Raw genomic sequence first — 22,227 nt, 5'->3', positions numbered from 1 at the left:
GTATCACATATAACTGCTTTTCAAAATCAGCCATTTCTCGTGAAAGTGGAAAATACTGTACTTCATTTAAAATGGGCAAGGTGCGTGGCAAGGGATGGGGAAGTGGACTTGATGGTGATGGTCCATGCAGAGGCCAAGGATGTGGCCATGGGCAAGCTGAAATTGTGCCACAACAAACAAGCACATCTTGTCGCTCGACCTTCCTGTCCCAATTACTAGGGGACCGCAGTACACCACTATTGAACCCAGAGCAGTGTCAAAAGGTTGTTGGTTGGATAGCAGATAATACTTCCAGTCACTTTGCCACCACCACCACTACCACCCTGTCATCCACACGGTCAAGTCTCAGCAGCCATGAGTCTGGACCGCATATTCCTCACCTTGATCCTCCTTCCCCCCACCATGCCGAGTGCCCGGAGACAACTGATCCCACACTTGGACACTCCGAAGAGTTGTTCACTTTTCCATTTGTAGATTCAGGCCTCTTGCCCGTCAGCTTCAAGCAAGTCAAGAGGAGAACACGTGTAGTGATGCCCAAATATTGGTGCAATTACTATCACAAGAGATGGATGATGATGATGAGACACAATTGCCAGAATGTCAGGAGGAAGACCAGGGTGCGGAAGTAGAAGACGAGGTGGTGGATGACATAGTAACTGATCCAACCTGGCAGGGGGACATACAGAGCGAGGACAGCAGCACACAGGGGGAGGGAGGCATAGCACCACCAGGCAGAAAGAAGCGGTGTGGTGGCCGCAGACACAAGGTGGGAAAGCGTTCCTCGTATCGTCAACACGACGGAAGTTGCCAGTACAACTGTTAGGTCTTCCCGAGTCTGGTTATTTTTTAAAGACTCTGCAGATAACCCCAAAAAGGCCATTTGCTCCACCTGCCAGGCACGCATCAGCTGGTGTAGCAAAACTAGCAGCCTGACCACCACCAGCATGATCAGCCACATGACAACAAAGCACCCGACTAAGTGGGCCGAACCCCAGGGTCAAGCACCAGTGTCTGCGGGTGACACCACTGCTTCTTCTGCTGTTGTGAATGCACTCCAATCCCCTGTCCATGGCGCATGCCAAGATGCCTCCTGCCCTGCACCTGTCATTGCACATTCTCAAGTAGCACTTTCAGTAAGCATGTCCCATGTCCTTGTCTCAGCGCAGCGTTCAGTTGTCCCTACCATAGTCCTGGGAACGCAAGCGCAAATACGCAGCCAACGCCCTACAGGCCACACAACTGGATTCACACATTTCCTGAATGCTTGTGCTCAAAATGTTGCCTTGTAGGCTCGCGGAAACGGAAGTTTTCCGCAACCTGATGGCGGCAGCCACCCCTCGGTACTTGGCCCCCAGCCACCACTATTTCTCCCGGTGAGCCGTCCCCGCATTACATGAGCACGTGTTCCACAACATTAGCTGTGCCATCAATAACTCAGTTACTGGGAAAGTCCACCTAAGCACGGACACGTGGACAAGTGCTTGTGGGCAGGGACGGAACATCTCACTGATGGCACACTGAGTGGGACCTAGGGATAGAATACGTCCTACCGATGCTGAGAATTGCGGGCCCTGGATCAATCAGGGTTGCCCCCACATTTTACAGCTCCTGCAGTTCCTCCTCCTCCTCTTCAGCCTCCATCTCAGAAATGACCATATCAGTCATAAGCTGGAAGCACTGCAGCACTGCCTCAGTTAAGCCGCAACAGGCTGTGCTGAAGCTAATATGCTTAGGTGACAAACCGCACAACGCTGAAGAGTTGTGGACAGCTCTGAAAGAGCAGGCACATCTGTGGCTGACACCGCTGACCTTACAGCCAGGCATGGTCGTGTGTGACAATAGCCGGAACCTGCTGGTGGCTCTGAGACAAGATGAGCTCACACATGTACCATGCCTGGTCCATGTGCTTAACCTCGTGGTTCAGTGGTATCTTAAAACCTACCCGGATCTGTTGGATCGGCTTGTCAAAGTACGCTGCCTTTGTGCCCATTTTAGAAAGTCAGGTACAGCTTCTGCCAGCCTTGCCGTGCTTCAGCCGTGTTTGCAGCTTCCAGCACACCGACTTGTGTGCGATGTCCCCATGCGCTGGAACTCTACATTGTATATGTTGGGAAGAATTAGAGAGCAGAAGAGGGGAGTTGCTGACTACCAGCATCAACATGGCCTTGGTTATTCAGTTCAGACTCTACACATAAGACCTCTGGAGTTTTCATGGATATCAGACATATGTACCATCCTCCAAAACTTTGAGGACTCCACCATGATGGTGAGCGGCAACGACACCATAATTAGAGTCACCATCCAGCTTCTATTTCTTCTGAAATGCTCTCTGCTCACAATTAAAGAGGATGCATTGCAGGCAGAGCACGATGAGATTGATCAAGGAACCATACAGAGTGATTCCACACAGCCCAGCCTCATCTCAGCCCAACGTGGATTGAGTGACAATGAGGAAGAGGAGGAAGAGGAGAAGGAAGAACAGGAGCTAGTTTCCTGCTCTATATATGGTACTACCTGCACAACTATCATACCATCTGTTCAGCGTGGATGACCTGAGGACAGGGAGGAGGAGGAAGAGGAGGAGGATGAGGAGGAGAGCATGGTCAGTCGTCCTCTTAGTGAGAACATGGAAGTCTTGCCTCTTTGCAGTCTGGCACGCATGGCTGAGTTTATGTTACGCTGCCTTTCCCGTGACCCTCGCTTTGTCCAAATTTTGGGCTGCAGTAATTACTGGTTGGTGACACTTCTAGACCCACGCTACAAGGGGAACTTTCTGTCTCTTATTCCTGCGCAGGACAGGCCTAATAAAACGGGGCAGTATGAGAAGGCCCTTGTTGTGTAATTATTTAAAAATTTCCCATTTGAAAACGCTGGCTGCAGAGGTCACAGTTCGATTGGACAGCCAAGGAGTACAGGTGAGATAAACACAAATGCAATCCAGCAGAGGCGGGGAACACTGTCAAAGTTCTGGGACAGTTTTCTCAGATCCTCCCATCGCACAGGTCCTGAGGGGCGGGGTATTCTCCCAAGGAGGGAAAAGTTTTAGAAGATGCTGAGGGAGTACCTTGCGGACCATACCAACGTCCTCGGTGAATCCTCTGTGCCTTATAATTATTGAGTATCCAAGCTGGACACTTGGTATGAACTGGCTCTCTATGCCTTGGAGGTCCTGGCTTGCCCTGAACAAGGGTTGGATTGGGCCAGATTTCTCAACACCGCCGAATGATGGCAGCGTAACATAAATAGTGTTGAGCCACCCCCGTAGTGTTCGGGTTCGGTTCGGTTCGTCGAACACCGGGATGTTCGAGGAACTGTTCATCGAACTGTTCGTCGAACACCTTAGAACACCGTCGAACACCGTTAAAACCAATGGCAGGCAAACAAAAACACATAGAAACACATAGAAAACACCTTCAAAGGTGTCCAAAAGCTGACAAACTGCTCAGAAGACGCTTTCTTTAAAAAAGCCGGCCGGCAATTCAGCAGCGGCATACACCGTTACCCGACAATTTAGACAAGAAGGAATAGAGCCTCACACATAGATTAGATAGATAGAAACACGTCAGTCACATATATATGAAGTACAGTGACAGTGTTGCTTACTGTACTTGTCATTTAGTGTAAAGGATTTATTAAAAAATATAATAGTGTTTTCATGCACTGTCTCTTTAAAAAAGCCGGCCGGCAATTCAGCATCTGTACCCGACAATTTATAACAGACAGAATAGAGCTTCACACATAGATTAGATAGATAGAAACATGTCAGTCACATATATATGAAGTACAGTGACAATGTTGCTTACTGTACTTGTCATTTAGTGTAAAGGATTTATTAAAAAAAATAATAGTGTTTTCATGCACCGTCTCTTTAAAAAAGCCAGCCGGCAATTCAGCATCTGTACCCGACAATTTATAACAGACAGAATAGAGCTTCACACATAGATTAGATAGATAGAAACATGTCAGTCACATATATATGAAGTACAGTGATAGTGTTGGTTACTGTACTTCTCATTTAGTATTAAAATAAAGGATTTATTATTAAAAAAAATTGGCGTGGGGTTCCCCTTAATTTTAGTCTCTAGCGGAGGTTAAGCAGACAGCTGGGGCAGATGTTTGAAGCCTGGGAAGGGGGTAATACCCACGGAGCTTCCCAGGCTACTAATATCAGCCCCCAGCTGAATACATAGCCTTTACTAGCTATTAAAATGGGGGACCCCCCCCAAAAAAGTGACGTGGGGTCCCCCCTAATTTAATAGCTAGCAAAGGCTAGGCAGACAGCTGGGGGCTGATATTAATAGCCCAGGAAGGGAGCCATGAATATTGGCCCCCTCCCAGGCTAGAAACACCAGCCGTCAGCCGCCCCAGAAATGGCGCATTCATAGGATGCGCCAATTCTGGCACTTAGCCTCGCTCTTCCACGCTGCCCTATAGCGGTGGCAGGGGGTAATAGGGCTGGGGTTGATGTCAGCTTATAATGCCAGCTGACATCAAGCCCAGGTTAGTAATGGAGAGGCGTCTATAAGACACCCCCATTACTAACCCCATAGTCAAAGTTAAAAGAAAACACAAACACCCAGAATAAAGTCCTTTAATTGAAATAAAGACACAATCCTTTATTGTTCTAAATTAAACCATACTTACCATCACGCCCATTCCAGCTGAAGCCAACGATCTCCTGCAATAAAAGAAAAATAATAAAGCAACATCATCCTTACCTTTCCATGGTTCCCACGACAGCTTCAGCTCTGCTACATCGAGATGACAGGCTGGACCGCAGCAGAACGCTGCCATCCAGCCTGTCATCCCGCAGACACTGAGAAGCGCAGGCATGCTTGCGCTCTGCAGTGTCTGGCTGTGACGGCATAAAGATGAGACGAGTTCATGTCCAATGAACTCGGCGCACCTCATGCACGTCACTGACAGCGTGGGAGAATTCTCCTGCACTCAGCACTTCAGCGTGAGAATTCTCCCACGCTGTCAGTGAAGTGCATGAGGTGAGCTCATTCATGTCCAATGAACTCAGCTGACCTCATGTACGTCACTGACAGCGTGGGAGAATTCTCACGCTGAAGTGCTGAGTGCAGGAGAATTCTCCCACGCTGTCAGTGACGTGCATGAGGTGCGCCGAGTTCATTGGACATGAACTCGGCTCATCTGGATGCCGACACAGCCAGACACTGCAGAGCGCAAGCATGCTTGCGCTTCTCAGTGTCTGCGGGATGACAGGCTGGATGGCAGCGTTCTGCTGCGGTCCAGCCTGTCATCTCGATGTAGCAGAGCTGAAGCTGTCGTGGGAACCATGGAAAGGTAAGGATGATGTTGCTTTATTATTTTTCTTTTATTGCAGGAGATCGTTGGCTTCAGCTGGAATGGGCGTGACGGTAAGTATGGTTTAATTTAGAACAATAAAGGATTGTGTCTTTATTTCAATTAAAGGACTTTATTCTGGGTGTTTGTGTTTTTTTTAACTTTGACTATGGGGTTAGTAATGGGGGTGTCTTATAGACGCCTCTCCATTACTAACCTGGGCTTGATGTCAGCTGGAATTATAAGCTGACATCAACCCCAACCCTATTACCCCCTGCCACCGCACCAGGGCAGCGTGGAAGAGCGAGGCTAAGTGCCAGAATTGGCGCATCCTATGAATGCGCCATTTCTGGGGCGACTGACGTCTGGTGTTTCTAGCCTGGGAGGGGGCCAATATTCATGGCTCCCTTCCTGGGCTATTAATATCAGCTCCCAGCTGTCTGCCTAGCCTTTGCTAGCTATTAAATTAGGGGGGACCCCACGTCATTTTTTTGGGGGGGTCCCCCATTTTAATAGCTAGTAAAGGCTATGTATTCAGCTGGGGGCTGATATTAGTAGCCTGGGAAGCTCCGTGGATATTACCCCCTTCCCCGGCTTCAAACATCTGCCCCAGCTGTCTGCTTAACCTCCGCTAGAGCCTAAAATTAAGGGGAACCCCATGCCAATTTTTTTAATAATAAATCCTTTATTTTAATACTAAATGACAAGTACAGTAACCAACACTATCACTGTACTTCATATATATGTGACTGACATGTTTCTATCTATCTAATCTATGTGTGAAGCTCTATTCTGTCTGTTATAAATTGTCGGGTACAGATGCTGAATTGCCGGCCGGCTTTCTTAAAGAGACGGTGCATGAAAACACTATTATTTTTTTTAATAAATCCTTTACACTAAATGACAAGTACAGTAAGCAACACTGTCACTGTACTTCATATATATGTGACTGACATGTTTCTATCTATCTAATCTATGTGTGATTCTCTATTCCTTCTATTCTAAATTGTTGGGTACAGATGCTGAATTGCCGGCCGGCTATTTTAAAGAGACGGTGCATGAAAACACTATTATTTTTTTTGATAAATCCTTTACACTAAATGACAAGTACAGTAATCAACACTGTCACTGTACTTCATATATATGTGACTGACATGTTTCTATCTATCTAATCTATGTGTGATTCTCTATTCCTTCTATTCTAAATTGTCGGGTACCGCTGCTGAATTGCCGGCCGGCTTTTTTAAAGAGACGGTGCATGAAAACACTATTATTTTTTTTGATAAATCCTTTACGCTAAATGACAAGAACAGTAAGCAGCACTTTCACTGTACTTCGTATATATGTGGCTGACATGTTTATTGTAGCGCCGGCGTCCCTGCCCTCTGCTAGGCAGGGACGCTGTTCCCCTCACCTCCCTGCTCCGTGCCCGGCGTCCTCCTCCCGCTCTGCTGGCAGCGCGCGCTCCTTCCCGTCCACTGTGCTTAGGGCGCGCGCGCGCTCTCCCTCCCTCTTAAAGGGGCCACGCGCGCCGTCCTAAGGAGTCCCCGGCCAATGGCCGGAGGACTTCACCATATATAAGGCACCTCCTCCAAAATGGAGGTGCCCGAGCAATGTTGTTGCACTGTTTACTACTCTGCTTCAGCCCTCAGGTCCCGTTGCCAGTTACCTGCCAGTTACCTGCCAGTTACCTGCCAGATTCCTGCCTGATTATCCGCTACCTGCCTGCTAGTCTGAGGTCCGACGGTCTGCCTTACTACTCCTGTCAGTCTGTCTAAGGACCAGTCTGCCCGCTCACCTGGGAGCGCACATCAGCCACCTGCCTGCTTGCCCGAGGTCCGACGGTCTGCCTTCCAACTCCTGTCAGTCTGTCTATGGACCAGCTTGCCCGCTTACCTGGGAGCACACACCTGCTACCTGCCTGCTAGTCTACCTGGAGGCTCCGCCGTCACGTGCTGTGACCACCTGCCTGTCCAGTGACTCCTGCTCGCTCACCTGGGAGCGCTCACCTGCTGCCTGTCTGCTAGCCTACCTGGAGGCTCTGCCGTCACGTGCTGTGACCACCCGCCTGTCCAGAGACTTCTGCCCGCTCACCTGGGAGCGCTCCTCTGCCGCCTGTCTGTTGGTCTTCCTGGAGGCTTCGCCGTCACATGCTGTGACCACCCGTTCATCCAGAGACTCTCGCCTGCTCACCTGGGAGCTCACGTCTATCATCAGCCGCCACAGGTCGTACAGACCCTTTACCTAGAGACTGCCCCGGTCACTTGCCGTGACCATCTGCCCGTTCATCCAGAGACTGCCCCGGTCACTTGCCGTGACCATCTGCCCGTTCATTCAGAGAATGCCCCGGTCACTTGCCGTGACCATCAGCCCGTTCATCCAGAGACTGCCCCGGTCACTTGCCGTGACCTCCAGCCCGTTCACTCAGAGACTGTCCCGGTCACCTGCTGTGACCTCCTGCCCGTCTTCCCTGGTCGCCACCCGCTCCCTTACAAGGACTGCCCCCTTGTATAGTAGCTCAGAGGTTCCGCCTCCCAGACCCGTTACAGTTTGCTCGGGCCATGGAACCCGGTGGCACCCAAGCTCCCTCGCTCTCGGACCTGTGTCATGAACTGTCCCGTCAAAGGTCCCAACAGGAGTCCATCCTGGGTCACCTGCGGAATGTCAATACTCGCCTGGACACTCTGACTGCTCCACCAGCAACCTCCGCCAGTGCCATGTCTCGCTATCCGGCAGCTCCGCTGCCCACTAATACCATGGTATCCTACCCCGGACCCCGGCTTTCTGCACCTCCTCGCTTCGGAGGCGACTCCGCCCAGGCTCGGGGCTTCATAAATCAGTGCACCCTGCACTTTGAACTATTGTCCCACCAGTTTAACTCCGACCGGGCCAAAATTGCATTCATCATGTCCCATCTCACCGGGGAGGCCCTGGCCTGGCTAAATCCTCTATGGGAGAGAGGAGACCCCCTGGTGTCCAACTTGCCTGCTTTTCTCACGGCTTTCCGGAAAGTCTTCGACGAACCCGGACGGAAGACCTCATCCGCATCATCACTGCTACGCCTCCGTCAGGGAAGTCTCACCGTGGGCCAATATGCCATACGGTTCCGTACCCTTGCCTCGGAGCTGGCCTGGGATAATGACGCTCTGGTATCCGTCTTCTGGGAGGGCCTGTCCGGCCGTATTAAAGATGAACTTGCCGGTCGGGACATTCCTACCACTCTCGATGACCTAATAACTCTTGCCACCCGGATTGACCTACGGTTCCAGGAGCGTGCCAAAGAGGTCACCCGTGAGAGGAGGTTACCATGTCTAGCTCCTACTTTTCAGAAACCCGTCACTCCCTCCGTCTCTACCCAGGTACACTCTCCTGAGTCTATGCAGGTCGACCAGACCAAGATGGTCAAAACCCGTCAGGACTTACGCCGTGCCGAGGGGAGCTGCTTCTACTGTGACAGTAAGGAGCACCGGATCCGTGCCTGCCCGGAGAGGTCGGTAAACGCCTGTGTCTAGGTTCGCTCAGAGAGGTCAACCTAGACAAGAATAAATCCTCTCCATCTCTGCTGCTGTCAGTCTCAATCGTCTGCGGGGAGAACCGTTATTTCGAACTAGCCCAACTTGACTCTGGAGCAGCCGGGAATCTTATTTCACAGTCTCTGGTAAAGAAATACCGCATCCCCACCAAACCTCTGGCTGTATCCTTGTCTGTTGCTGCCGTGGATGGGGGCCTCTTACCACGCCCCATCCAACTCATCACCGAATCCATTACTCTGCAGGTGGGAATGCTGCATTCTGAGAGTATCTCCTTTCATGTTCTGCCAGGACTCTCTCACGCCCTCTTGCTAGGCCTACCTTGGCTCCAGAGACTTGCACCCGTGCTTGACTGGCAGACCGGAGAGGTCCTTCGCTGGGGACAGGACTGCCATAAGACCTGTCTGGTTCCCGTCCATCCCGTCCGTCCTTCTCCTACCCCAGCTAATCTACCTGGACTTCCGATTCCTTATTGGTCTTATGCTGATGTCTTTAATAAAAAGGAAGCAGAGACACTACCTCCTCATAGACCATACGACTGCCCTATCGACCTGTTACCTGGTACTACTCCTCCCCGTGGGCGTATTTATCCTTTATCCGCTGCTGAGACCCGGTCGATGTCCGAATATATTGAGGAGAATCTGGCCAGGGGATTCATCCGGAAATCTACCTCCCCGGCGGGAGCAGGCTTCTTTTTCGTCAAAAAGAAGGACGGCTCTCTCCGTCCCTGTATAGACTATAGAGGCCTTAACCAGATCACGGTGAAGAATAAGTACCCCCTTCCGCTCATTCCGGAGTTATTTGATCGTCTGAGGGGGGCTAGAATCTTCACCCAACTGGACCTCCGTGGGGCGTACAACCTGGTTCGTATCCGTCAGGGGGATGAATGGAAGACGGCATTCAACACCCGGGACGGCCACTATGAATATCTGGTAATGCCCTTTGGTCTCTGTAACGCTCCTGCCGTCTTTCAAGAGTTGGTCAATGACATCTTCCGGGACCTTCTCTACTCCTGCGTAGTGGTGTACCTGGACGACATCTTGGTCTTCTCTCCGGATCTCCAGATTCACCGGAGGGACGTTCGTCAGGTCCTGCTCAGGCTCAGGCAGAATCACCTCTTCGCTAAATACAAGAAGTGCCTCTTTGAGCAGACCTCGCTTCCGTTTTTGGGCTACATTATTTCTCAGACCGGCCTACGAATGGATCCAGAGAAACTGTCTGCCATCGAGAAATGGCCTCGACCGGAGGGGTTGAAGGCCATTCAGCGATTCCTGGGCTTCGCCAACTACTACCGCCTCTTCATACCACACTTCTCTTCCCGGACTGCCCCAATTTCCGCGCTCACCCGTAAGGGTACTAATCCCAAAGAGTGGCCGCCCGAAGCAGAGGAGGCCTTTCTTTCCCTAAAACAGGCCTTCTCTTCCGCCCCGGTGCTGCATCGCCCGGACGGCAACAAGCAGTTCTTCCTGGAAGTTGACGCCTCCTCCTCTGGAGCCGGAGCGGTACTTACTCAAAAATCATCTTCCGGGAGAATGGTAACTTGTGGCTTCTTCTCCAAACTCTTCTCCTCTTCTGAGCGCAACTATTCCATAGGAGACCGAGAGTTATTGGCCATCAAACTGGCATTGGAGGAGTGGCGTTACCTACTCGAGGGGGCTCTTCACCCGGTAATAATTTACACTGACCACAAGAACTTGGCTTACCTCCAGCATGCCCAGAGACTTAACCCGCGCCAAGCCCGGTGGTCCTTGTTTTTTGCTCGCTTTGATTTTGTTCTTCATTTTCGCCCGGCTGACAAAAACGTCAAAGCAGATGCCTTGTCCCGATCCTTTCTGGTGTCCGATCTCGAGGAAGAACCTAAACATATCATCGATCCCGCCAGAGTAATGCAGGTGGCTCCCGTGAGCCTAAATCGTCTCCCTCCCGGTAAGACGTTCGTATCAGTACCTGATCGGGAGAAGATCCTACACTGGGGTCACTCGTCTAAACTAGCTGGCCACGCCGGTCAGAAAAAGACCCTCCAGCTTATTGCCCGGCACTACTGGTGGCCTACCCTGCACAAGGACGTAATAGACTTTGTTTCTGCCTGTGTGTCCTGCGCCTGCAACAAAGTCCCGAGACACCTGCCAGCCGAACGCCTTCTTCCGCTTCCTGTGCCTGCTGCCCCCTGGCAGCATATTGCTATGGACTTCATAACTGATCTCCCCGTCTCTGCCGGTTGTACGGTCATTTGGGTGGTCGCTGACCGCTTTTCCAAGATGGCTCACTTTATTCCCCTGCCTGGCCTTCCGTCTGCACCCGAGCTGGCTAAAGACTTTATCCGCCACATCTTCCGTCTTCATGGCCTGCCCCTCCACATCGTGTCGGATCGTGGGGTACAGTTCACCTCACGTTTCTGGAGAGCCACTTGTAAACTGCTAGACGTCACCCTGGACTTCTCTTCCGCTTACCACCCACAGTCCAATGGTCAAGTGGAGCAGATCAATCAGAACCTGACCAGTTACCTCCGGCACTTCGTTAATGCCCATCATTCTGACTGGGTGGATCTCCTACCATGGGCCGAGTTCTCCTATAACAATCACGAGAGCGAATCCTCCTCCAAATCCCCGTTTTTTGTAGTCTTCGGTCAGCATCCTCGGATTCCTTTTCCTGTCTCCACCTCTGTGGACAACCCGGCTGCGGAATCTCTCGTTAGCAAATTTTCCTCCATTTGGGAGAGTACCCGGTCCGCACTCCTCCAGTCGTCCGAACGGATGAAAAGACACGCTGACAAAAAACGCTTGGATCCTCTACAATTTCGTCCTGGAGATAAAGTCTGGCTCTCGTCTAAATATGTCCGACTCAAGATACCTTCTTACAAGTTAGGGCCTCGGTTCATCGGTCCTCTGGAGGTCATCAGTCAGATCAACCAGGTGGCCTATAAATTAAAACTCCCGGCCAACTTACGGATCCCTAACTCCTTCCATGTATCTCTCCTCAAACCTGTGGTACTTAACTCTTTTTCCAAGTCTACAGGTACGCCTCCTGCTCCGGTTTCTGCTGAGGACGAGTTTGAGGTAGAGAACATTTTTGCTACCAAAAGGGTAAGAGGAAAGACCTTTTTTCTAGTAGATTGGAGGGGGTTTGGTCCTGAGGAGAGAACGTGGGAGCCCCGGGAGAACATCCATGCCCCTCTTGTCCTAGCTAAATTTCTGTCTGGCCTAAAAAAGGGGGGGCCTAAAGGGGGGGGTACTGTAGCGCCGGCGTCCCTGCCCTCTGCTAGGCAGGGACGCTGTTCCCCTCACCTCCCTGCTCCGTGCCCGGCGTCCTCCTCCCGCTCTGCTGGCAGCGCGCGCTCCTTCCCGTCCACTGTGCTTAGGGCGCGCACGCGCGCTCTCCCTCCCTCTTAAAGGGGCCGCGCGCGCCGTCCTAAGGAGTCCCCGGCCAATGGCCGGAGGACTTCACCATATATAAGGCACCTCCTCCAAAATGGAGGTGCCCGAGCAATGTTGTTGCACTGTTTACTACTCTGCTTCAGCCCTCAGGTCCCGTTGCCAGTTACCTGCCAGTTACCTGCCAGTTACCTGCCAGATTCCTGCCTGATTATCCGCTACCTGCCTGCTAGTCTGAGGTCCGACGGTCTGCCTTACTACTCCTGTCAGTCTGTCTAAGGACCAGTCTGCCCGCTCACCTGGGAGCGCACATCAGCCACCTGCCTGCTTGCCCGAGGTCCGACAGTCTGCCTTCCAACTCCTGTCAGTCTGTCTATGGACCAGCTTGCCCGCTCACCTGGGAGCACACACCTGCTACCTGCCTGCTAGTCTACCTGGAGGCTCCGCCGTCACGTGCTGTGACAACCTGCCTGTCCAGTGACTCCTGCTCGCTCACCTGGGAGCGCTCACCTGCTGCCTGTCTGCTAGCCTACCTGGAGGCTCTGCCGTCACGTGCTGTGACCACCCGCCTGTCCAGAGACTTCTGCCCGCTCACCTGGGAGCGCTCCTCTGCCGCCTGTCTGTTGGTCTTCCTGGAGGCTCCGCCGTCACATGCTGTGACCACCCGTTCATCCAGAGACTCTCGCCTGCTCACCTGGGAGCTCACGTCTATCATCAGCCGCCACAGGTCGTACCAACCCTTTACCTAGAGACTGCCCCGGTCACTTGCCGTGACCATCTGCCCGTTCATCCAGAGACTGCCCCGGTCACTTGCCGTGACCTCCAGCCCGTTCACTCAGAGACTGTCCCGGTCACCTGCTGTGACCTCCTGCCCGTCTTCCCTGGTCGCCACCCGCTCCCTTACAAGGACTGCCCCCTTGTATAGTAGCTCAGAGGTTCCGCCTCCCAGACCCGTTACATTTATATCTATCTAATCTATGTGTGAAGCTCTATTCTTTCGGTTCTAAATTGTCGGGTACCGGTGTATGCCGCTGCTGAATTGCCGGCTTTTCATGTTTCACTGTTGGCACTGTTCCCATCGATTTGGGCAATCACTGTAATGCCACAACCACCATGGCTGTGGCATTACAGTGAGTGGCAGACAATCCCTGCATGATTGGTGCTCTAAATAGCACCAGACATGCAGGACACGCTTTTGGTGCACGAACAGTTATCGAACATAACCTCGAACAGCCGAATTTTTTGCAAATCGTTCGGGTTCGTCGAACAACTCGAACACCGCCCAAAACAGCTCGAATTTGAGATTGGCGAACAGTTCTAGTCGAACACCGCTCATCTCTAAACATAAACTCAAATACAGTGTCTTTTTTTGGGAGGTCTAACTCTCTTACCATGCGCCTCTGTCTTCATACCCAGACATGGGTATACACGTCCTGATTTTGTCTATTTTCTCTTGTCCTCCTCCTTCTCCGCATCCTCATCCTCCACCCCCATATCACCACCATATGTACCATATCAACATATCTACGTCTCTTGCAAGCGACATTGGAGTTCCTTCAAATTTTTGGCAGCCGTTGCATTCACTGCATAGGCAAACAGTATGGGAGACCCACTTCCTAATAATGGGAATGTTTTTTTCAGGAGGCCCTCCGACCTCTACGTCTCTTCAAAGGGGCATTATAGTTCCTCCAAATTTTTGACAGCCATTGCATTCACTCCATAGTCAAACAGTATGGGAGACCCACTTCCTAATAGTCTGAACATTGCTTTAAGGAGGCCCCCTGACCTCTATGTCTCTTGCAAGGGGCATTGGAATTCCTCTAAATTTTTGGCAGCCATTGCTTAACTGCATAGGCAAGCAGTATGGGAGACCCACTTCCTAATAATGGAAGCATTTTTTGCAGAAGGCGCTCCGACCTCTATGTCTCTTGCAAGGGGCATTGGAGTTCCTCCAAATTTTTGGCAGCTGTAGCTTTACTGCATAGGCAAAAAGTATTGGAGACCCACTTCCTAATAATGGGAACATGGTTTTCAGGAGCCCTCCGACCTCTACATCTCTTACAAGGGGCATTTGGAGTACCTTCAAATTTTTGACAGCCATTGCAGTCGCTGCATAGGCAAACAGTATGGGAGACCCACTCGTTTCTAATGGGAATATGTCGTTGCTGAAGCCCTCCTCTATTTGGTAGTGGGGTTTTTCCTAAATATTGACAGTCGTTAGACTCACTGTATACCCTATAACTGAATAGCGGACCCTCTCCTTTCTAATGGGAACATGTCGTACTCATTACTGTGACCCAGCTCCATGTGTCTTTAAATTATTAGGTGAGTTTTTCCTAAATTTTGGTAGCCGTTGAACCCACTGCATACCCTATAACTGTATACCTGATGCTCGTCTTTCTAATGGGAACATGTCATTACTGTGGCCAATTTCTATGTGTCTTTAAATTGTTAGTAGGGTTTTCCCAAAATTTTGGCAGCCCTTGCAGTCACAGCATGGGCATTACCACTATAGGAGACCCGCTCCTTTATAATGGGAACTTTTTTTTACTGAGACCCGCCTCTATATCTCTTCAAAGGGATATTGGGTTGCGTCCTAATTTTTGGCAGCCCTTGCAGTCACTGCATACGCAATAACAGTATAGGAGACCCACTCGTTAATAAAGGGAACAACAAAGCATAGCCGGCTGATGGTTCTCTATCAATATCGAGGGCTAACTGCTGGCCCTTTACGAATAGTAAGGGCCGCCTGAAGGCCCTATAGAAATAGGCTTTGTGACTTTCAAAGTCCGTCCATCATAAATGAAACAGGATGTGTCTGATGATGTGTCACACACCACATGGCCATAGATGTTAGCACTCTCCTGTTAGTTTTTTTCTATCTTGCTGGTCACATGACCTTTTTGCCTATTTAATCCTGCTCCGCCCTCCTGGCCATGCTGGACTTCATTGTAATTTCTACTCTTTAGCTAGCCAGGTGCTTTGTAACCTTTCTCAGTCTGTTTTGCTAGGTCTTCAGACCTCTATGTTCTATGTTGTTTGTTTGTCTTTTTACTGCTACTATTTCTGCTAGGAGGTGTCCATCTTTCTCCCAGTCCCTAGTTCTTGCAGGGATCCCTCCCTCACATCTATAGGTCTTCGTTCAGACTAGCCGAGGACTTTAGCGGGTCTGATCGCAGGATCAGGTTCCCGGTTACATCGTAGGGATCCAGCTTAGTTCTATTGTAGGGACAGATCTCCTGTCTTTCCTTAGTGCTTGTAGCAGATCATAACAGTAAGTCCAGCCCAAAAATTTCTCTAAGGAAAGACTTCCAGTTTCCATCATGGTGTCGGTTCAGGATTTGGCTCAACGCCTGCAGCGACTCTCTCTGGAGGTGGCTGAGCTCCAACAGCAAGTGAGTAGCTGTTCTGGAGCGCATTTTGTGGAGCCAAATGTACGATTGCCTGATTTACTTTTTGGTGAACAACAATATTTTTTTTCCTTTAAAAATGCTTGTTTGTTATATTTTCGTTTGAGACCCAGATCCTCTGGTGATGAATCACAGCGCATATGGTTCATAATGTCACTTTTGCGCAAAGAACCTCAGGGATGGGCCTTTTCTCTCCAATCTAGTGATCCGTGCTTTAGATCAGTGGATAGTTTTTTTTCTGCTTTGGAGTTGTTGTATGATGATCCTGATCGTGTCTCATCAGCTGAGACTGAATTGAGACGTTTGAGGCAGGGATCAGGTAATGTGGAAAATTATTGTACTCACTTCCGTCGGTGGTCTGCTCAGGTGGGGTGGAATGATTCAGCTTTGAAAAGTTTGTTTCTTGCTGGGCTAGGTGAAAGGGTTAAGGATCTGCTGACTGCTTATCCATCACCTGGAAACTTGCAGGAGGCAATGCAATTAGCTATACGGGTGGACAGGAGACTGCGTGCAAGGGTTAATGAGAGTAAATCCTCTGCCATGTCAGCTCCGAGTCTTGAGAGGTTCTGTACTGACATTGGAGAGCCGATGGAGATTGGGGCGATGTCAACCCGCTCTCAGGAAAAAGACCGCAGATTTTCTGAAGATTTGTGCTTTTATTGCAGTGAATCTGACCATTTCATTAAGAACTGTGTGCTTCGTATGAACAAAGAAAAAAAAAAAAGGTCAGTTACGCCCGTATAGCCTGTTTAAACACTAATGGTTTATTTCTCTCTGCTACTACTGCAGCTCAGGAAGAATTAATTGAATTTCGGGTATTTGTGGATTGTGGTTCTACTCTGAATGTGATTGATGGGGGATTCTTGGAAAAACTTAAATTTAATCCCAAACCTTTGTCATCCCCTATTGCCGTGGTTTCTGTCGATGGCTCTCCCTTGAAATGTGTTACTCACAAGGTTTATGAATTTCCCCTCACTATTAATGGTATTCACCAAGAGAATTTGGATTTGGTGGTATTAAATAATTTGCCTTCTCCAGTAGTTTTGGGGTTACCCTGGTTAAAATTGCACAATCCTGTACTGGATTGGTCTACCAATGAAATTAAGTCCTGGAGCCCTAAGTGTTATGACAAGTGTTGTAACGGGCGCATTGCTGCTGTGGAAAAAGGGGAATTACCTGTACCTATTCAGGATTTTTGGAAAGTTTTTTCTGATGAGGAGTCGCAAATTTTGCCTCCCCATAGAGACTATGATTGTACCACTGAATTTGTCCCTGGAGCGACTCTTCCTAAAAGTCGTTTATTTAATCTTACTATTCCTGAGAGAAAGGCTTTGGAGGAATACATACAGACGAGCTTGGCCGCCGGTCATATCAGACCTTCTAAGTCACCTGTGGCAGTTGGATTATTTTTTGTTTAAAAAAAGGACGGCGGTTTACGCCCTTGTCTGGACTTTCGCGAGATTAATAAAATTACTGTACGCAATCCCTACCCACTGCCATTGATTCCTGATTTGTTTAACCAGTTAGTGTGGGCCAAGTGGTTCTCTAAAATTGATCTCCGGGGGGCATACAATTTGTTGCGCATGAAGGAGGGTGATGAATGGAAGACTGCTTTTAACACTCTTGTGGGTCATTTTGAGAATCTGGTTATGCCTTTTGGTCTTACCAATGCACCAGCATTTTTTCAGAATCTTATTAATGACATCCTTAGACCTTTGATCGGCAAAAATGTGGTTGTGTATTTGCATAACATTTTGATTTATTCGCCGGATCTGGAGTCTCATTGGCGGAGCGTACGTGAGGTATTACAGTTATTAATTGACAATTCACTTTTTGCTAAGCTGGAGAAATGTGAGTTTGCTGTACAGAGAATTTGTTTTTTGGGCTACATTATCTCCAGCGAGGGCTTTGAGATGGACCCCGTGAAAGTTCAAGCTGTGCAGGAATGGCCTAGGCCTATTGGTTTAAAATCGATACAGAGGTTTTTGGGTTTCGCCAATTATTACAGAAAATTCATTAAAAATTTTTCTATTATTGTTAAACCACTGACCGATCTCACCAGGAAAGGTGCTAATACGGTTCAGTGGACTACTGAGGCCATTGAAGCTTTTGTCTTTCTAAAGGAGAGGTTCAGCTCTGCCCCCATCCTTATGCAGCCTGATGTGACTAAGCCATTTTTTGTTGAAGTTGATGCTTCTTCTGTGGGGGTCGGTGCGGTGTTGTCTCAGGAAAACAAGGATGGAGTACATCCTTGTGCCTTTTTTTCAAAATAATTTTCTGAGACTGAACTTAACTACGATATTGGTAATCAGGAATTGCTGGCTATTAAACTCGCATTTGAACACTGGCGTCATCTCTTGGAAGGTGCTGAATTTCCCATTCAGGTTTTCACTGATCATAAAAATCTGATCTATCTTGATGCTGCCAAGCGCTTGAATGCCCGTCAGGCTAGGTGGGCACTTTTTTTCTCGCGGTTTAATTTTTCCGTTACTTACATCCCGGGTACCAAGAATGTTAAAGCTGATGCTTTGCCTCGCAGCTTTTCTCCCATGGTCGGTGCTGAGGAGGAGGAGAGCATTTTACAAGAAGGTGTTGTAAATTGATTGCTGCATTGGACTCCGTTTTGGAAGATGAGATTATTAAAGCACAGGAGAATGCCCCATCTAACACTCCCCATGGGAGGTTGTTTGTGCCTAGGACCTTTAGGAGAGATTTGTTTGTTGAGTGTCATGAGTCTCGGTTGGCAGGTCATCCAGGAATTTCTGAGACCAAGAGACTTGTGGGTCGCAGTTTTTGGTGGCCTGGATGGCAGAAGGAAGTCATTAAGTGGGTGCGTCAATGTACTGTGTGTGCTAGATCTTAGTCTTCACATACTCCTGCTGCGGGGTTGCTTTGCCCTCTGGAGGTTCCTAGTGCACCTTGGACACATCTGGCTATGGACTTTATTACTGACCTTCCCCCCTCTGAGGGTTTCACGGTCATCTGGGTGGTCGTGGACCGTTTTAGCAAGATGTGTCACTGGGTTCCCTTCATCAAATTGCCCTGCGCTAAAACACTCGCTAAGGCCTTTGTCAAGGAAATTGTCAGACTCCATGGCGTTCCTACTGACATTGTTTCTGATAGGGGACCTCAGTTTGTGGCTCGTTTTTGGCGTGCCTTTTGTGACAGGTTGGGAGTTCATTTCTCATTTTCATCTGGATATCATCCTGAGTCTAATGGCCAGACAGAAAGGAAGAAACAGGATGTTGAGCAGTTCTTGCATTGTTTTGTGGCAGACAATCAAGAGGGGTGGTCTGAGTTTCTGCCACTTGCTGAATTTGCTCTTAACAATCATACATCCTCTTCTGCTTGGTGTTCGCCTTTTTTTTTTTGTTCTGGGAGACATCCGTCTTTTGGGTCATTCTCCAAATTGGTATTGGCTGTGCCTGAGGAGGAGAATTTTTCCGGTGATTTGGAGAGAGTTTGGACGGATGTGCGTGGTAATCTTCAGGAAGCTAACAAAAAATCTAAGAGGTACTTTGATAGGAAACGGCAAGAGGTTTTGTTTGCTATTGGTGACATGGTTTGGTTGTCCTCTAGGAATCTGCAGTTGAGGATTTCTTCTAAAATATTGGGTCCCAAGTTTGTAGGGCCCTTTAAGGTGCTTCAGGTAGTTAACCAATCTGCTGTTAGGTTGGAGGTTCCCACCTCCTGGAAGATTAATCCGGTGTTTCATGTTTCTCTATTGAAAAAAGCTGATGTATCTAATAGAGACGCCACTGCCACTGTTCCTCCGGTGGTGGATGACGGGGAATATGAAGTTTCCCGCATCCTGGGTTCTAGACGGTATAGAGGGAGTTTACAGTATCTCGTCGCTTGGAAGGGTTTCGGTCCCGAGGATAACTCATGGGTGAGGGCGGATGATGTTTCTGCTTCCAGACTTGTCAGAGCGTTTCACAAGAGTTTTCCTGATAAGCCTGGGCCTAGGGGATCGGGAGGATCCTCATAGAAGAGGGGGTACTGTTAGAACTCTCCTATTAGGCTTTTTCTATCTTGCTGGTCACATGACCTTTTTTGCCTATGTATTCCTGCTCCGCCCTCCTGGCCATGCTGGACTTCATTGTAATTTCTACTCTTTAGCTAGCCAGGTGCTTTGTAACCTTTCTCAGTCAGTTTTGCTAGGTCTTCGGACCTCTATGTTCTATGTTGTTTGTTTGTCTTTTTACTGCTACTATTTCTGCTAGGAGGTGTCCATCTTTCTCCCAGTCCCTAGTTCTTGTAGGGATCCCTCCCTCACATCTATAGGTCTTCGTTCAGACTAGCCGAGGACTTTAGCGGGTCTGATCGCAGGATCAGGTTCCCCGTTACATCGTAGGGATCCAGTTTAGTTCTATTGTAGGGACAGATCTCCTGCCTTTCCTTAGTGCTTGTAGCAGATCATAACAATAGAAGGTTGTAAAATGTTAAAATGACATTTCCCTGTGAATGCATTAATCATGGTTGAAAGCAATGCAAAAGTGCAAAAACGCATGAAAAACGCTCCGAGTGAACAAAGCCCAAGGTGTGGAGGAGCATTTTTGTTTTTGTATATTTATTTTGCCTTATATACAAGTCAATACCCTGGAAAGGATGTTCCTTAACATATTTCCCAAGAAAATCTATTTCGGCTTTGTTTTTGTATGTTTTATTGTGAGTCCGTAAAAGTGGCGTAATACCCCTGACAACTATGTTGACAGCAGTGACCTGGGAGTCAGAAATGCTTCCAGGGGTCTTCCCCATGCTGTTCCCATGTCATTTGAGCACTGTTCCTATCGATTTGGGCAATTTTTAGACCCTCTTCAGACCTCAGGAAAAATGCTCGAGTTTCCCATAGACTTACTTTTGGCTCGTTATTCGGACCGAGCACTTGAGCATTCCAATTTGCTTGATACGAGCAAATTACTCATTACTCATTACTAGTAGCAATTAGTGTGGAGCGAGCACTAAAATTCTCAGGTGCTCGAAGCTCGGGCCGAGCTCACCGTGATACTGGGGTGGTCGACCCAAGCAACGAGCCCAATGTTAGTCTATGGGAGACCCGAGCATTTTTACGGCTGCACCCCCCGGCAGTCAGTAGAAAGCCTAAAAAGTGCCCAAAATCATAGTGGCAGTGTTCAAATGACATGGGGACAGCATGGAGATCACCCCAGGAAGCATTTCTGACCCCCAGGTCACTGCTGTCAACAACGTGGTCATAGGTATTAACCCACTTTTACAGGCTCACAATAAAACGTGGAGGATAGAGGTAATTAAAAACAACATTTCAATGCCCCTTGGAAGAGCTGTGGAGTTCAGAGTGATTTAGCAAGACGGTTTTAATGCCCCTTGGAAGAGCTGTGGAGTTCAGAGTGGTTTAACAAGACGGTTTTAATGCCCCTTGGAAGAGCTGTGGAGTTCAGAGTGGTTTAACAAGACGGTTTTAATGCCCCTTGGAAGAGACGTAGAGGTCAAAGTAGCTTAACAAGATGGTTTTAATGCACCTTGGAAGAGACGTGGAGGTCACAGTAGCTTAACAAGACAGTTTTAATGCCCCTTGGAAGAGAGGTGGAGGTCGCAGTGGAATAAAAAGACAAAATCAATGCCCCTTGGAAGAGTGGTGGAGGTCACAGTAGCTTAACAAGACGGTTTTAATGCACCTTGGAAGAGCTGTGGAATTCAGAGTGGTTTAACAAGATGGTTTTAATGCCCCTTGGAAGAGTGGTGGCGGTCGCAGTGAAATAAAATGACAATATCAATGCCCCTTGGAAGAGTGGTGGAGGTCACAGTACCTTAAAAAGACGGTTTTAATGCCCCTTGGAAGAGACGTGGAGTTCAGAGTGGTTTAATAAGACTGTTTTAATGCCCCTTGGAAGAGACGTGGAGGTCACAGTAGCTTAACAAGACAGTTTTAATGCCCCTTGGAAGAGTGGTGGAGGTCATAGTGGAATAAAAAGACAATATCAATGCCCCTTGGAAGAGTGGTGGAGGTCACAATAGCTTAACAAGACAATTTTAATGCCCCTTGGAAGAGCTGTGGAGTTCAGAGTGGTTTAACATGACGGTTTAAATGTCCCTTCGAAGAGACGTGGAGGTCACAGTAGCATAACAAGACGTTTTTAATGCCCCTTGGAAGAGCTGTGGAGTTCAGAGTAGTTTAACAAGACGGTTTTAATGCCCCTTGGAAGAGCTGTGGAGTTCAGAGTGGTTTAACAAGACGGTTTTCATGCCCCTTGGAAGAGCTGTGGAGTTCAGAGTGGTTTAACAAGACGGTTTTAATGCCCCTTGGAAAAGCTGTGGAGTACAGAGTGGTTTAACGAGACGGTTTTAATGCCCCTTGGAAAAGACGTAGAGGTCAAAGTAGCTTAACAAGATTGTTTTAATGCCCCTTGGAAGCGACATGGAGGTCACAGTAGCTTAACAAGACAGTTTTAATGTCCCTTGGAAGAGTGGTGGAGGTCGCAGTGGAATAAAAAGACAAAATCAATGCCCCTTGTAAGAGTGGTGGAGGTCACAATAGCTTAACAAGATGGTTTTAATGCCCCTTGGAAGAGCTGTGGAGCTCAGAGTGGTTTAACAAGACGGTTTTAATGCCCCTTGGAAGAGACGTGG

Source organism: Phyllobates terribilis, unplaced genomic scaffold (assembly GCF_046119375.1).
Source record: "Phyllobates terribilis strain yellow unplaced genomic scaffold, ASM4611937v1 Scaffold_2__4_contigs__length_985480577, whole genome shotgun sequence".
Lineage (NCBI taxonomy): Eukaryota > Metazoa > Chordata > Amphibia > Anura > Dendrobatidae > Phyllobates > Phyllobates terribilis.
This window is presented reverse-complemented; position numbering follows the sequence as displayed.